Genomic DNA, 16,542 nt, shown 5'->3' on the forward strand with positions numbered 1-16,542 from the left:
TTGAGTGGGTATAAACTTTCTATTCCTATTTTAAAAAGAAAAATAATAAAAATAGTGGTAATAGTTGTAGCTTTTTGCAAACATAGTTAATGCCTCCTGAGTTTCATATTTATAAACCATTAAAATGATATATTTTATGCCACACAAATTTAGTTTACTGATATCTTATTCATTTTTTCACTACTATAACACATCATCTAAGACCTGGCATTTTGTAAACAGAAGGAATTTTATTTCACGATCCTGGTTCCTAGAAACCTAAATCAAAGCATCAAAAAGATCAGTAACTGAAGAAAACCCATTTCTTGTAGATATTCCATTTTTAGCCATCCTTATAACATAGGCAGCAGAGAAAGAAGCTCCCAAAGGATCTAAGTAGTCCCTTGAGGATTTTTGTATAGACAAAGCATTTAAGATAGTCAACTGTTAAAGGCCCTGTGTCTCACTTCTGTATTAAGGATTTTCAATATAAAATTTGTCACTAACATCAACATTCAAATCTTTGTAATTTTATAGAAAAAAACAGTGTTACAAACATGGCATGGCACCATGTATTAGTGACTGTTAATTTGTGACTAAGCTACAAAAAAACCCAAGAAATTGCTTTATTCATTCTTTCTCATGATCCTTTAACAGGAGCAAAGAACCAGCTTTGGAGTGTTGACCTAATTTGTCAATCAATAGTCTGTGTTGGCTTCTGAAGACCAGTACACATAACTCTGCTTTTACCCACAGAAAACTTGTCTTGAGACCTTTGATGCTTTCAAAAACTGAGATGCACTTTTTGAACCAAATGGAACTACAATCACAAGCTTCAGCAAAAATGGAAGGCAAAACAAAATACACATGTCTGCGTGGTGACTGTATTTTTCATTTTTCTCAAATTTCTCAGTGAGTGTTACATATAGTTATAAATCGACAAATAGAAGAAAATGCTAAGTCTATTTCTTTTCAAAAGTACATTTGTTTAATGGTGTGTGTTCTTGTGTGCGTGCGTTCGTGTGTGTGTGTGTGTGTGTGTGTGTGAGAGAGAGAGAGAGAGAGAGACAGAGAGACAGAGAGACAGAGAGACAGAGAGAGAGAGAGTATATTTCTGTATAAGCAGAAACCCACAAAGATCAAAAAAGGTGTTAGGTGTGTGTGTGTGTGTGTGTGTGTGTGTGAGAGAGAGAGAGAGAGAGAGAGAGAGAGAGAGAGAGACAGAGAGACAGAGAGACAGAGAGACAGAGAGACAGAGAGAGAGAGAGTATATTTCTGTATAAGCAGGAACCCACAAAGATCAAAAAAGGTGTTAGGTGTGTGTGTGTGTGTGTGTATGTGTGTGTGTGTGTGTGTGAGAGAGAGAGAGAGAGAGAGAGACAGAGAGAGACAGAGAGAGACAGAGAGAGACAGAGAGAGACAGAGAGAGAGAGTATATTTCTGTATAAGCAGGAACCCACAAAGATTCAAAAAAGGTGTTAGGTGTGTGTGTGTGTGTGTGTGTGTGTGTGTGTGTGTGTGTGTGAGAGAGAGAGAGAGAGAGAGAGAGAGAGAGAGAGAGAGAGAGAGAGAGAGAGTATTTCTGTATAAGCAGGAACCCACAAAGATCAAAAAAGGTGTTTAGGTCCCATAGATCTAGAATTTCAGAGGATGTAACCCAACATGAATGCCAACAAACAAATCCAGGTCCTCTTTAAGGGCTCTAAACTTCTGAAATATCTTTCCAGCCTCTGACTCTATGCCCTGCTTTATAGTTTATGAATAAAAAAGGAAGGTGTACAAAAATACAATAGAGGGGAAAGCCAAAGTCTTATTTTTGAAGTATCACTCTGATAAACTACATGAAATGTAATACTTTCTCCAAAAACCTAGTCGGTCTCCATGCTTCCTTAAGGCAGTTTTTTTTTTTTCCTCCTTCTTTTCTATATAGCTGAAGCTGAATTCAACATCCAGTCTGAGAGAATCAGAGAATTTAACAATGGTATTTGTGATGGTTTGTATATACTTAGCCTAATTATTAGGAGGTATAGCCTTGTTGGAGTAGGTGTGTCACTGTAGGTATGGGCTTAAGTCCCTCATTCTAGTGCCTGGAATTGAGGGCACTAGCAGCCTTCAGATGACAATGTAGAACTTCTCACCTCCTCCTGTACCATGCCTGCAGGAATGCTGCCATGTTTTTGCCTTGATAATTATGGACTGAACCTCTGAACCTGTAAGCCAGCCCCAATTAAATGTTGTCCTTTATAAGACTTGAATTGGTCATGGTGTCTGTTCACAGCAGTAAAACCCTAACACAGTAACTTATCAATCTATCTATCCACTAATTCATCCATACATATGTGTATACAAACATACATGCTCTTCTTTATGTATTCCTAAAACATGAAAAAAAAATAATGAGAAGCTAAGTACATCTAATTGTACATTGTAAACACTAAATTGTTGGCCTGGCCCTAGCAATAAAGGAGAATGACCTTTAACACTATCAGTGTGTGAAATAATGTTTCCTCAATCCAGCCTGGATGCTAGTTTATGATCCTTTTACACACTCATGGAATTGTAAGCAAAAATTTCTAGGCTTTCATGAAGTATTTGAACCTATAATTTGGATTAGGAGGAGTTACATAGACCATCAATGGAAGTGTCTGAAACTTGGAGTGAAAAGGACAGGACTCTTACCTTCCCTAGATTGTTCTGCCTTGGTACAGTGTTACAATGACAAACACTGGTGAACCCCTCAGTTCTGTTTATTTACTTAGAGGTTGGGCAAATAATTCTTTTGTAGTCCTTTGCCCACTTAGTTATAATGTATTCATATAGTGAAATGAATGGCTGTACTGAGACCTGACAAATTCAGATCCCTGGTGTGATTAGATCATTTCCAACTCGTAGCTTTTTCAAATGTCCTATAGACATTATCACAGGAAGGGGTCCCATTTGGTCATCATCTAAATTTATGAAAGAGCTTGAAGCTTACACTTAGACATTTGATCTTTCCTCTTTGTGACGCCCATTAGCTCCAGATACCAACTGATAGAACTGAGAGAAGAATAGTGTCAGAAAATTTGAAAATTAGGGGCTATGTTTCTTGCAGATTTCACATTTTTTTGGTAGCATAGTTGCCTGTTGTCTTTAGCATAGTGATTCATATATGAACACAATAAACATAAAATTGTATTAATTTAATTTTTATTTGTCTATCTATCTATGTATTTATCATCTATCTATCTATCATCTATCTATTTTGAATATTTATGTTGTACCTATTTCAGAATGGTTAGTTCTTAGTTTTCTTTGGAGCTGTGAGAAATCTCTGCTGACCCCGGATGTTCCTATGGTCCCTAAGGCTAGACACAGACTGTTGACCATTTAGGAGGATGCTAGATTCTTCCTGAATGAACTTCCAGCTTCCCATATCCTGGATCCTGGCCTTGAAATTTGTTACAGGCTCTCAGAATCACATAAGTTGCAGTAATACATGCACAAGTTCTAGATCACATTACTTTCCAGAGAAAGAGAAGAAACAGAACAAACAAGGCAGCATGGGCTGCGTAGATTTGAGAAACTTCCCTGGACAACAGATATATGAGCTATATCTGCTTTCAAATGATAAGGGAATTCTGAAAGCTCTCAAAGAAGGGACCAAGAGTAGAGACCAAGAGTAAAGGGGCACAGAGAACAAAGAGATGTGGGCAAGAAAAGCAAGCAGGCCTGGAGAAAGAAGATTAGTGAGAATAAAGAAGTTTTGCTGTATAGGAAAATGCCAGAGAAGGACTGAGAAATAAATCTTGTAATTCCTTAAAGTGATGCTTCTGAACCCGAGGGCCATGACCCCCTTGCAAGGTATTATGAACCTTTCACAGGGGTTCACTTAAGACCATCCAAAATCACAGAAACCACATTATCATTCATAATAGTTGCAAAATGTATTTATGAAATGGCAACAAATTACTTTTGTGGTTGGTGATCACCACAACATGAGGAACTATATCAAAATATTAAAGTGTTATGAAAGTTGAGAACTACGGCCTTACGTGGAAAATGTCTTTACAAGTATGCCTGTGGATAGAAGGAAGAGATGGAACACAGAGAGCTTCATCTGTGGTCTTTAGGACCAGGCAATTCAACCAGCTCATATAATGAATGTGTGACACATAACTGTAATGAGGCAGTGTGTATAGATGGAGTTTGATACTATTATAATGTATCCAACAGACTAAAGAGGAGATTAAGAGGAAAGACGCTCTTAGGTAATCCAAGGCAAAGGAAGAAAGTAAATTTTAAAGTGTGTCTAATATATATATATATACACATACATATATATGACATCTATGAAAACACAGGCATCAGCATCTTTTGGAATTATTTATGTACTATCATTTTTCTCTTCTGTCTCTCCTTATCCTCCTGTCTGTTCTGCTTGTTTTTGAATTCTTCTCTCATATATTGCATCCCCCCCACCACAGTTTCCCCTTGTTCTCTCTTCCCAGTCCCTTCTCCTTCACTTCCCCTATCTCCTAGATCCACTCCTCCCCAGTTACTCTGAAGAAAAGAGCAAGTCTTCCAGGGATGTCAACCAAACATTGCATAACAAGTGACAAAAAGACCAGGCACATCCCCTCATATTCAGGCTGAATGATGTGACCCAGTATGAGGAAAAGACTCTCAAAAGCACGCAAAATATCACAGACAGTCCCCACTTCCACTGTTAGGAGATCTACAAGAACATCAAGCTACACAACCATTACTTACATGCAGAGGACCTAGGTCAGACCCATGGAGGCTCCTTGATTGTCAGTTGAATCTCTGTGATCATTTGAGAGTCTAGGTTAATTGAATCTGTGGGCTTTTTTGTGGTGTCCTTGAATCCTGTAATCATTACCACCCTTCTTCTGCAGGATTCTCTGAGCTCAGCCTAATGTTTGCCAGTGGGGAACTGCATGTGCTCCTTTCAATTGATGCTTCTAACTTTTGCCCTTGTCTTTCTTTTTCTTTACTAGCTGTTGCTTCTTCTTCTTCTTCTTCTTCTTCTTCTTCTTCTTCTTCTTCTTCTTCTTCTTCTTCTTCTTCTTCTTCTTCTTCTTCTTCTTCTTCTTCTTCTTCTTCTCCTCCTCCTCCTCCTCCTCCTCCTCCTCCTCCTCCTCCTCCTCCTCCTCCTCTTCTTCTTCTTCTTCTCTCTCTCTCTCTCTCTCTCTCTCTCTCTCTCTCTGGCTCTGTTTCACAAACACAAACACCCACATAAGCACCCACAAACACAGACACCATTTCCCACACAGACACACAAAGAGACACACACACAGACCACACATACACAAACAGGTAAACACACATTTACATATAGATACACACCCACATAATCACACACACACACATACACACTCGACAACCCTCAGCAACTCTGCTTCTGCTCTGTTCCACACACCAGAGTCAAGTCTATACAGCACAGTTCTCGTCGGCCATTTCTAGTCTCTCCCAAACTCCATATTTCCTATAGTGTTATATTTTATCATCACTCTAATATTGATTGTCACAGTTTGTCACTCTGTCTCTTCATACATCCTGTAAGCAGAATCCAGCTTAGTTGGCCCCAGAGCTCCCTTCAGATCTGTCCACAGATGGAGTCATAGGCTATTCGTCCACTGTCTTTCCACCAGTTGCTGACTCTTGGACTCCCTACCTAGCAGCAAGACATGGTGGATCCTAGTATCATCAAATACAAAATTTTAAGGCAAAAGAAACATGTTGGGATAAAGTCTTAATCAGAAGAGAAACTGAAAATTCCAATGAGCCAGAATCTTTGGGTTATTACAAGATTGTGGAAGAAAATGCAGAAAAGTGCTGTGCTGTAGAGTGCAGTGTACAGATTCTAGGCTTCACTTACAAGAGACAGGATCAGATACATAAAGAAGTTATTTTTGCCACAGAATAACACACATACATGAGGCTTGAGCGGTAGATGGATCGCTGTAACATTTGTTTATCTTGCGAGTATGATATCATGTATTAGAAAGACTTCTGTCCTCTTCCCCCACCCCACCCCACCCCCCCCACACCTGGTAAATCATCTCAAGGTTCTGCAAATTCAGTATCATGCATGTGACAAAATTAGGTCAGCTGTGTGTTATATCAGTGGTTCATTTTCCTGATTTTCTATTACATTTGTAGGAACATTGCATTTCAGAAATGTAACATTAACTGATGCTTATTACGATACCCCAAGTCATTCAGGAAGTCTTGTACCAGACAGTTATGTCTGGTACAGTACACTGGAAAAGTGAAGATATACGGTGGAGAAAGCTAAGTCTCCCTGTTTTGGCATATTGAGATGAGCTATTATGCAGTTTCTCATAGGAGCAGAAAACTGAATGGTAGCTATGCTTAAACCTAGTGGATTTGATAGGTTAAGTAAATTGCCCTCAATTAAGCAAGAAATCCAAATCCGTTTTCCTACAGAATTTTGTTCCTTGCATCACACATTGCTTCAATTTCTACATTTAAAATGTATATTTTCTCCTCCTGTGCCTTGCTTGCTTCTTTAATAAAAACATTTTATGTCTAGATTAAAGAATTTTAACACTCACATTCAGTGACTGAGACCTGAAATCATCACGTGACTGTGGATAATTTGATTGACTCTCCTGTCAATTATACATGATTACCCTCAAGTTATTCTTTGAGAAAATTGGAATTCACACGGAGCCAACGTAACTTGCCCAAGGCAACATACTTAGAAACCCTTGGCCTTAGTTCCTTTTCCAGTCATTTCTTTCTCACTTGATCTTAGCCACAAGGCCATGAAGTGACTGACATGTCTTTCTTAATCATTACTTAAAAGTTTAGCTTCTTCATTTAATTTTGATCTCAGCCCTGTTTCTTTCTTTGCAGTGTGCTTTTTAAAGGATATTTTCAGATGTAATAAATATGCTATTATAATCTCTGTCTCTCCTTCATACCTCACAGGCTATTCAAAGATAAAATATACCATTTGCTATGTTTTTGAGTCTCCAAGTTTGCTTCCCACCTCTTTTTCAGTTCAGTGTTTTCAGTTCTCTTTTTCACCTCTTGGTTCAGTGCATGACTGTGGTTTACCAGCAATCTGTGAGCAATCTACCTTACTCCATAACTATGGCCAGAGCACTTTGTACTATCTTTTTGTCTTAGACTTTTTCTTCCTGTTGAAGGTCCTGTCATCTAATTTAGGCCAGTCCTTAGCAACTGGGATTTTTGTTTGTTCGTTTCTTTGTTTGCATTGTTTCTCAAAACAGGTTTTCTTTGTGTAGGCTGTCCCTAAACTTACTCTGTAGACCAGACTGGCCTCAAACTCACAGAGATCTGCCTTCCTCTGCTGAGATTAAAGTAGTGTGCCTCTATGCCTGGCTTGCAACTGGAATTCTTTTGAATCATTTCCTGTATTGTTGGAGTGATACTTTCTGTGGTATACTTTGAGAATGTAGCTGCCTTGTTTAGAACCCTTTACAAGATATATCTGAGTAGGAAAATACTTGCTTTATTGATGACCATGTTATGTTGTGTCTTAGGGTTTTATTGCTTTGAAGAGACACCATGTCCACAATAACTCTTATAAAGGAAAACATTTACCTGGGGCTGGTTGACAGTTTCAGAGTATATTATTGTCCTGGCGGGAAACATGGCAGCATCCAGGCAAACAGAGTGCTGTAAAAGGAGCTGACAGTTCTACATCCAGATCAGCACACAGCAGCAAGTGAACTGTGTGAGTTTCCCATGCCTTCATTGGAAGTCTTGCTTGGTTACAGGAGATGGTCATTTCAGGTTCCATATTTTCTGTTGCTAGGAGTCTTAGCTAAGGTCACCCTCATTGCTGCCATTTGGTGTAGGACCTCTAACAACAGGAGCAGGTGTTGCCTCTGACTGTTGCCTGCCTTTGAGTCACTTCTCCTAACTTCAGTAGATGATGCACCTAGTCTTCCTACAACTTGATATGAAAATGTAAGGACAACATTAAAAGGATCCACCTCAAACAAAACACTAACGAACCAAAGCAAATCCATCATCCTTCTGTTGTATATATAAACTAATAAGTTTTGCAATACAATGATAAGATAGATAGTGGCCTCGTTTTTGCTTAATAATGGGACAAAGTCTAGGTAAAAGAGTTGACTTCTCCCAAGAGGCTTGATTAGTGATTTTGGGAAAGTTTCATGAATTCTGAATTTGCTGACTCTGTATCCTAAACATTTCGCTCATTTTCTCCCCCAACCTTTCACTTTCAGAAGGAAAAATACCATTTCTTCTAGATTTCTAATTTTAATAGGCAATATAAGTTTTCTTTTAGTGCCATGAGATGAGATGCGTTTTTCTTATGGCACAAAATAACGTTTAAAATAGATGTTTATCTTCTTACTGAATCTGTTTTTGTTTCACATTTCTGCAAAAATGTATTTGATGGGCAAATCTGAACCATCACAAAATTCTCTCTGTATGTTGTAGGCATGTTTCAAGGCTTTGACTGTAGATTTTGTTCATTTCCAAATCAGGAAAAATGCTGTCTTATTTTGTATTGCAATAAAATCTAAAAGATTTTTACAAAGCACTATTAAGATAAAAATAATAAGTTTATGTTTTTAAGTGCATTCTTTAAAAATACATGTAAAGACTAAGTTAGGAGAGGTTCTTTTTTTTGTTATGATATCAGATATGGCAGATAGGTTTGTAAAAGTAAGAGATGAATAATCTGTGTGGCTATTGTTGGGTGGCCTCCCTTTTATGTTGTGAAATAGAAACATTTTATAAATTGAAAGACACAATTATTGGTAAAACTAGGAATGGAAAAGGCTTTACAGAAGGCTATATATAAGGAAAGGAAGAAGTTCACTTAACTCATGAAGCTAACACACATCTTGCAGTAGATTCAACAATGTTGCGTGAGACTAGATGGTTATCATGGTGGAAGTAAGTGACCTGAAGCAATGCAAGATTTTGTGTTTTTAAGGACTCTGTACATCAGAATTGTATACCACCCAAAAACAAAGGACAGCCAAAGTAGCAGCAGCAGCAACAACAACAGCAGTACTGTAAATATTCATTGTATTTTTTAATGGTTGTCAGTTTATTTATTTATTTATTATTTTTATTTGATATTTTATTTACATTTCAGATGTTATCCCCTTTCCCCATTCTCCCCATCCAGAAACTCTCTATCCCATTCCCCCATCCTACTGCTTTTATGAGGAAGTGCCCCCACCCACCAAGGATTCCCCTACACTGGGGCATCCAGCCTTCACAGGACCAAGGACCTCCTCTCCCACCTATGCCCAACAAGGCCATCCCTCCCCCAATACACAGCTAGAGCCATGGGTCCCTCCCTGTATGCTCATAGGCTGGTGGTGTAGACCCTGGGAAGTCTGGTTGGTTGGTACTATTGATCTCCCCATGGGCTCACAAACCCTTTGAGCACCTTCAGTCTTCTCTCTAACTCCTCCATTGGGAACCCCATGATCAATTCAGTGGTTAGCTGTGAGCACCTGCCTCTTTATATGTAAGGCTCTGGCAGACCTCTAAGGAGACAGCTATATCAGGCTTCTATCAGCATGCATTTCCTGGCATTCACATCAGTGTCTGCCTTTGGTGACTGCACATGGGAAGATACCCATGTGGAGCAGTCTCCGGACAGCCCCTCCTTCAGTTTCTATCCCATACTTTGTCTCCATATTTGTCCTCATGAGTATTTTGTTACTCCTTCTGAGAAGGACTGAAGCACTCACACTTTGGTATTTCTTCTTCATGAGCTTCATGTGATCTGTGAGTTGTATCTTGGGTATTGTGAGCTTTTGGGCTAATATCCACTTATCAGTGAGTTCATACCATGTATGTTCTTTTCTGATTGGGTCATCTCACTCAGGATGATATTTTCTAGTTCCATCCATTTGCTTATGAATTTTATGAATTCATTGTTTTTAATAGCTGAGTAATACTCCACTGTGTAAATGTACCACATTTTCTGTATCCATTCCTCTGTTGAAGAACATCTGGGTTCTTTCCAGCTTCTGGCTATTATAAATAAGGCTGCTGTGGAAATAGTGGAACATCTGTCCTTATTATATGTTAGAGCATCTTCTGGGTATATGCCCAGGAGTGGTACCGCTGGGTCCTCACGTAATGCTGTGTCCAATTTTCTGAGGAACTGCCAGACTGATTTCCAGACTGGTTGTACCAGCTTTCATTGTGTCTATAAGTTTTGGTATGATGAGCCTTCATTTTCATTATATTCTAAAGAGTCTTTATTTTTTCTTTATTTCTTCCTTGATCAAGTTGTCATTGAGTAGAACGTTGTTCAGTTTCCAAGTACATGTGGGCTTTTCATTGGTTGTTGTTGTTGTTGTTATTATTATTATTATTATTATTATTATTATTATTATTATTAAAGACCAGCTAGTCTCTGGTGATTTGATAGGATTCAAGGGATTATTTCAATCTTTTTTTTAATCTGTTGAGGCCTGTTTTGTGACCAATTATGTGGTCTCTTTTGGAGAAGGTATCATGGGGTTCTGAGAAAAAGGTATATTCTTTTGTTTTAGGATGAAATGTTCTAGAGATACCTGTTAAATCCATTTGGTTTATAACTTCTGATAGTTTCACTGTTTCTCTAATAACTAAACAGTTTCTGTTTCCATTGCTGAGAGTGGAGTGTTGAAATTTCCCACTATTATTGTGTGAGATGCAATGTGTGCTTTGAGCTTTAGTAAAGTTTCTTTTATGTATGTGGGTACCCTTGCACGTGGGGCATAGATGTTCAGAATTAAGAGTTCATCTTGGTAGATTTTTCCTTTGACGAGTATAAAGTGTGCTTCCTTATCTTTTTATATTTATATTTATTATTTATATTTATATTTATATATTCCTTATATTTTTTTTTGGTTGAAAATCAATTTTATTTGAAATTAGAATGGCTACTCCAGATTGTATCTTGGGACCATTTGCTTAGAAAATTGTTTTCCAGCCCTTTACTCTGAGGTATTGTCTGTCTTTGCCACTGAGGTGTGTTTCCTGTATGAAGCAAAATTCTGGGTCTTGTTTATGTATCAAGTCTGATAGTCTACATCTTTTTATTGGGGAATTGAGTCAACTGATATTAAGAGATATTAAGGAAAAGTGATTGTTTTTTCCCTATTATTTTAGTTATTAGAGGTGTAATTATGTTTGTGTAGCTATCTTCTTTTGCAGTTGTTGGAAGATTACTTTCTTGCTTTTTCTATGTTGTAGTTTCCCTCCTTGTGTTGGAGTTTTTTTATCTGTTATCCTTTGTAGGGTTGGATTTGTGGAAAGATATTGTGTACATTTGTTTTTGTCATGGAATATCTTGGTTTCTCCATCTATAGTGATTGAGAGTTTTGCTGAGTATAGTAGTCTAGGCTGGCATTTGTGTTCTTTTAGTGTCTGTATGATATCACTCCAGGATCTTCTGGCATTTATAGTCTCTGGTGAGAAGTCTGGTATAATTCTGATAGGTCTGCCTTTATATGTTACTTGAGCTTTCTCCCTTATGGCTCTTAATATTTTTTCTTTGTTTTGTGCATTTGATGTTTTGATTATTATGTGATAGGAGAAATTTCTTTTCTGGTCTAGTCTATTTGGAGTTCTGTAGGCTTCTTGTATGTTCATGGGCATCTCTTTCTTTAGTTTAGGAAAGTTTTCTTCTATTATTTTGTTGAAGATATTTACTTGCCCTTCAATTTGGGAATCTTCACTTTGATCTATACCTATTATCCTTAGGTTTGGTCTTCTCATTGTGTCCTGGATTTCCTGGATGTTTTGTGTTAGGAACTTTTTGCATTTTGCATTTTCTTTGATACTTGTCTATGTTTTCCATGGTGTCTTCTGCACATGAGATTCTCTCTTCTATCTCTCGTATTATGTTAGTGATCCATGACTCCTGATTTCTTTCCTAGGTTTTCTGTCACCAGGGTAGTCTCCCTTTGAGATTTCTTCAGTGTTTCTACTTCCATTTTTAGATCTTGGATGGGTTTGCTTAATTCCTTCACTTGTTTGGTTGTGTTTTCATGCAATTCTTTAAGGGATTTTTATGTTTTCTCTTTAAGGGATTCTACCTATTTACCCGTGTTCTTCTGTATTTCTTTAAAGGACTTATTTATGTCCTTCTTAAAGTCTTCTATCATCATCATGAGAAGTGATTTTAAATCTGAATCTTGCTTTTCTAGTGTGATGGGGTGTCCAGGACTTGCTATAGTGGGAGAACTGGGCTCTGATGATGCCAAGTAACCTCGGTTTCTGTTGCTTATGTACTTGTGCTTGCCTTTTGCCATATGGTTATCTCTAGTGCTACCCGCCCTCACTGTCTCTAACTGGAGCCTGTATTTTCAGTTATCTTGCTTGTTTCAGAACTCCGCAGAGTCCAGCTGTTTCTGTGATCCTGAGTTTCTGAGTAGAAGAGTTCCTGGGACTCAGGCTGCCTCTGGGATTCTGAAATCCTGCTGCTCTGAGTGCAGTGGTTCCTCTAGGAAGTGTCAGGATGTGGAGTCTTCATGGGAGCAGAGTACCTAGGAGTCTGCCCCAGCCAAAAGGACCAAGAGAGGGGCAGAAGGGAAGTGGTATTCTGTAGGGAGGTGTTTGGGTGGGTGATGAGTCCTGAGTGCCTCAGGGTCCCAGCTGGAGCTCTGGGGCATAGGGTTGTGGGAGAGGCTTCTTATAGGTTGCTCTGGGTGCAGTGGTTCCTCTAGGACAGGCACTTTGGACATTTAAATTGTATTAGTAATAAATGGAGGCTCTAGATATTTTGAAGTCATGCTGAATTGGCAAGTAATTGCACTCACATAATTCACCCTGCTCTCAGTCAAGAGCATTGTGTTGCCTAAATGATTCTAGATTAAAATCAATTAAAAAGATGACTTGGTTTTGTTTATCATGTACTTTTATAATTTATCTTACAGCTGTTTCTCAAGTACTTCATATGAGGAATGCATATGAAGCAGATATAAGTCCATTGAAAAACTTGATGCATCTCAAATCTCTTTTTGGAATGCATTATCTACAAACAGGCTTGTTAAATTAATTCTGCAATCATAAGCCCCAAGATGGTCCTAAGAACTTTCTAAACTTCCAGAATTGTGCTTAGGTTTAAGTAGGATAAAACACATGGCTGGAAGTAATGTTTTAGCATCAAAACAGCAGAGGAAAGCCATACTTATCTGGTAACACTAAATGCAAAAATATTCATAAAAACTCTTGTCATTGAAAATCAAAAGAATGTGAATCACTGAACTGTCTTCCTCAGTTTAGTTGTAAGAGATTTTGTGTTAAAATACAATGAACATGCTTTTCTCTGGGGCAGACTCCAAGCTAGTCTGCTCCCATGAAGACTAATACAATTTAAATGTCCAAAGTGGCAAATTGGGTAGCCATGCATAGAGATAGTAGGCTTGGAGCAGCTGGCTAAGTGGCCCCACCGTGATGGCAGCCCAAGGACACCACAGATCACTCCTGCTGCAGGAGCTAACCAGTCAGCAGACCCTGATTCACAAAGCAAGGACCTCTGAACCTGGGATCCAGAGGACGTGTGCTCCTTCTTAGGGAAACATGGTTTCCGAGAGAAGAAAGTGTTGGACATCTTCAGAGAGAATAAAATCACTGGTTCATTTCTGCCTTTTTTGGATGAGAGTCATCTCGAAAATCTGGGAATAAGTTCTTTTTAGGAGAGGAAGAAGATGATAGAATGTATCCAAAAACTGAGTCAGTCTCGGATTGATCTAATGAAGGTATTTAATGATCCTATTGCTGGCCATATTGAGTTCCACCCTCTCCTTATCTGAATCATTGACACACTTCAGCTCCAGTGGCTTCACTACATCAAGCAGTTGAGAGGTGGCTACTATGTTTTCCCTGGAGTGTCACATAATAGGTTTGAACACATTCTCAGAGTAGGGAAGATATTACCTTTACCTAGCAGGCTGTGAGCACTTGCTGGAAAAACAACCAAAGCCTCAGATCAGTGAGAGAGATGTGCTTTGTGTTCAGATTTCGGGGCTCTGCCATGACCTAGGTCATGGGCCATTTTCTCATATGTTTGATGGAAGATTTATCCCACTTGCTTGCCCAGACAAAATGTGGAGGCATGAACAGGGCTCTATTGAGATGTTTGAACATCTGGTTAATTCTAATAAACTCAAACTTGTCATGAAAAACTATAGTCTTGTCCCTGAAGAAGATATTACCTTTACCAAGGAACAAATTATGGGACCACCTATATATAACACCTGTCAAAGATTGTTTGTGGCCATTTGTGTTCTCTGCCAAGAAGAGCTTTTTTTTTTTTTTTTTTTTTTTTTTTTTTTTTTTTTTTTTTTTTTTTTTTTTGATAGTGGCTAACAAAACAAATGGCATCGATGTGGACAAATGGGATTATTTTGCCAGAGACTGTCACCATCTTGGAATCCAAAATAATTTTGATCAACAGTGCTTTGTTAAGTTTGACTGTATCTGTAAAGTGGATGACAGTGATGAGAACTGTCCTCATAAGGTGAAGCACATTTGTACATGAGGAAATAAGGTTGGAAATCTGTATGTTATGTTCCATGCATGCAACTGCTTACACCGCAGGGCTTATCAACACAAAATAGGCAACCTCATTGATAAAATGATTACAGAAGCTTCCCTCAAAGCAGACCCCTACATGGAGATTTTAGGGACTGGGAAAAAGAAGTTTTGCATTTCCACAGCCATCGATGACATGGAAAGCCTTCACTAAGCTGGCGGATAACATTTTTTTTTTCTGTAGATTTTATACTCTTTGGATCCACAGTTGTCTGAGGCCCAAAGCATTTTAAGGAACATTGAATGCTGCAGTATATACAAGTATTTGGGTGAGACCCAGCCGAAGGGTGAGATTATGAAGGAAGAGTGTGAACAGCTTCCCCAAGAAGTTGCCAATGCCAAACCTGAAATGGCCCTGGATGCTGAACTGAAGGCAGAAGACTTCAGAGTTGATGTTATGAATATATATTATGGGATGGAAGACAAGAATCCAATCGATAAGGTTCACTTCTATTGTAACAGCAACAGCAGGCAAGCGGTCACGATCACCAAAGATTAGGTGTCACAACTCCTGCCAGAGAAGTTTGCAGAGCAGCTCATCTGAATGTCCTGTAAGAAGAAAGACAAGAAGAGTCTGGACACCACCGGCAAGCACTTCATCCAGTGATGTGTGCTCGGGGACTTCACAAAACCCCACTCATAACGCCTCTGAAATGGGATAAAAAGGTGTCATCTTCCATCCAAGAAATATCCAGAGTAAACAAGTGTCTAAAATTTTAAGTGAATGTCTACAGTTAGTTCTTTGCAAAGACTTCTTTCCATCTTCACAACTAAGTTAGGAAATAGAATCAGAGCCCACTAGTGATTTTTATTTAGTATCTTGAATATATGCTCATGCTGGGGGAAGGGATGTCTTTTTTTATTCAAAATGAAAAAGGGTAATTTTTTTATTTGTCCTTTGGTGAGTTGAATTAAAATGGCCCCTATAAGCTCATATAATTCAATGCTTAGTCACCAGGGAGTGGAACTGTTTGAAAGGATTACAAGGATCAGGACGTGTGGCCTTGTTGGATGAAGTGTGTCACCAAAGGTGTGCTTTGAGGTTTCAAAAGCCTTTGCCAGGTCCAGTTTCTCCCTCCCTGCCTCTCTCTCCCTCTCCCTGTCAGTCTCTCTCTCTCTCTCTCTCTCTCTCTCTCTCTCTCTCTCTCTCTCCCTCTTCTCTACCCTCTCTCCCCCTTTCTCTGCCTGTGAATTAGGAGAGGTGTTGAGGACCACTCTGTCCCACACTTGGGGGGCCAGAAATGTTGAGAACTGCTCTAGCCCACGTTTGGGGGCCAAAATGTCTCAGACCGTTCTGTCAATGTTGGACCCGCACTGCCAAAGCCTTGGGGGCTAAGTTGTTAGAGCTCACACTGACCCAAGCTGCTTCAGTCCATGGGTCGGGGTTCAGCAAGAGAGAGAGTGAGGACTGATATGAAGAATGGAGACTAGACAGAGTATAATTCAATCCCGTTTATTCTTCAGTCTCTCTTCCTAGTCCAAGTCCAAAGTCTTGAGTTCCTAGTCCCTAGTGCCTCCAAGGTCCAAGCTTCTTTTCAAGCTCTAGTGCCTAATGTCTGAATCCAAGTTCTTCCTCCAAGTGCCAGCTACCTAATGTCTAACTCCAAGTTGTAGTGTTAATGCCTAATTTCTACTCCAAATTGTGCTCACTGAAGTGTCTGATTCTCTGTTCCAAGTTGTTCTCTAAGTTGTACTCTTCTGAGTGCTTAATGTCTACCAACTACTCCAAGTGGTACTCTAAGTTGTATTCTCTAACCTAATTCCTAGTTCCAAGTTGTACTCTTTCCAAGTCTCAACTGCCTACTACTGCTTCCAAGTTCTTCTTCCAAGTTGTACTGAACTCTTCTGTCTGCCTCCCCTTTTATATGTCCCACTTCTAAGCCACGCCTCTAAGTCACACCTTTAAGTCATGCCCTTAGGGCTTCTCTCTAAATCTGATCTCTAAGTCATGCCCTTAATTCTAGGCTCTAAATCACA

General features: G+C 39.0%; 1 protein-coding gene and 1 pseudogene across 3 annotated transcripts in view; both read left to right on the forward strand.

The window, feature by feature from the left end:
* The window catches only part of Nkain2 (sodium/potassium transporting ATPase interacting 2), a 978,239-nt gene that overhangs the window by 86,553 nt on the left and 875,144 nt on the right, over positions 1-16,542 (forward strand). The gene's annotated exons all lie outside the window — the stretch shown is intronic.
* On the forward strand, positions 8,893-15,285 carry LOC143440537 (deoxynucleoside triphosphate triphosphohydrolase SAMHD1 pseudogene; annotated as a pseudogene).

Source organism: Arvicanthis niloticus, chromosome 30 (genome assembly GCF_011762505.2).
Source record: "Arvicanthis niloticus isolate mArvNil1 chromosome 30, mArvNil1.pat.X, whole genome shotgun sequence".
Taxonomy (NCBI): Eukaryota; Metazoa; Chordata; class Mammalia; order Rodentia; family Muridae; genus Arvicanthis; species Arvicanthis niloticus.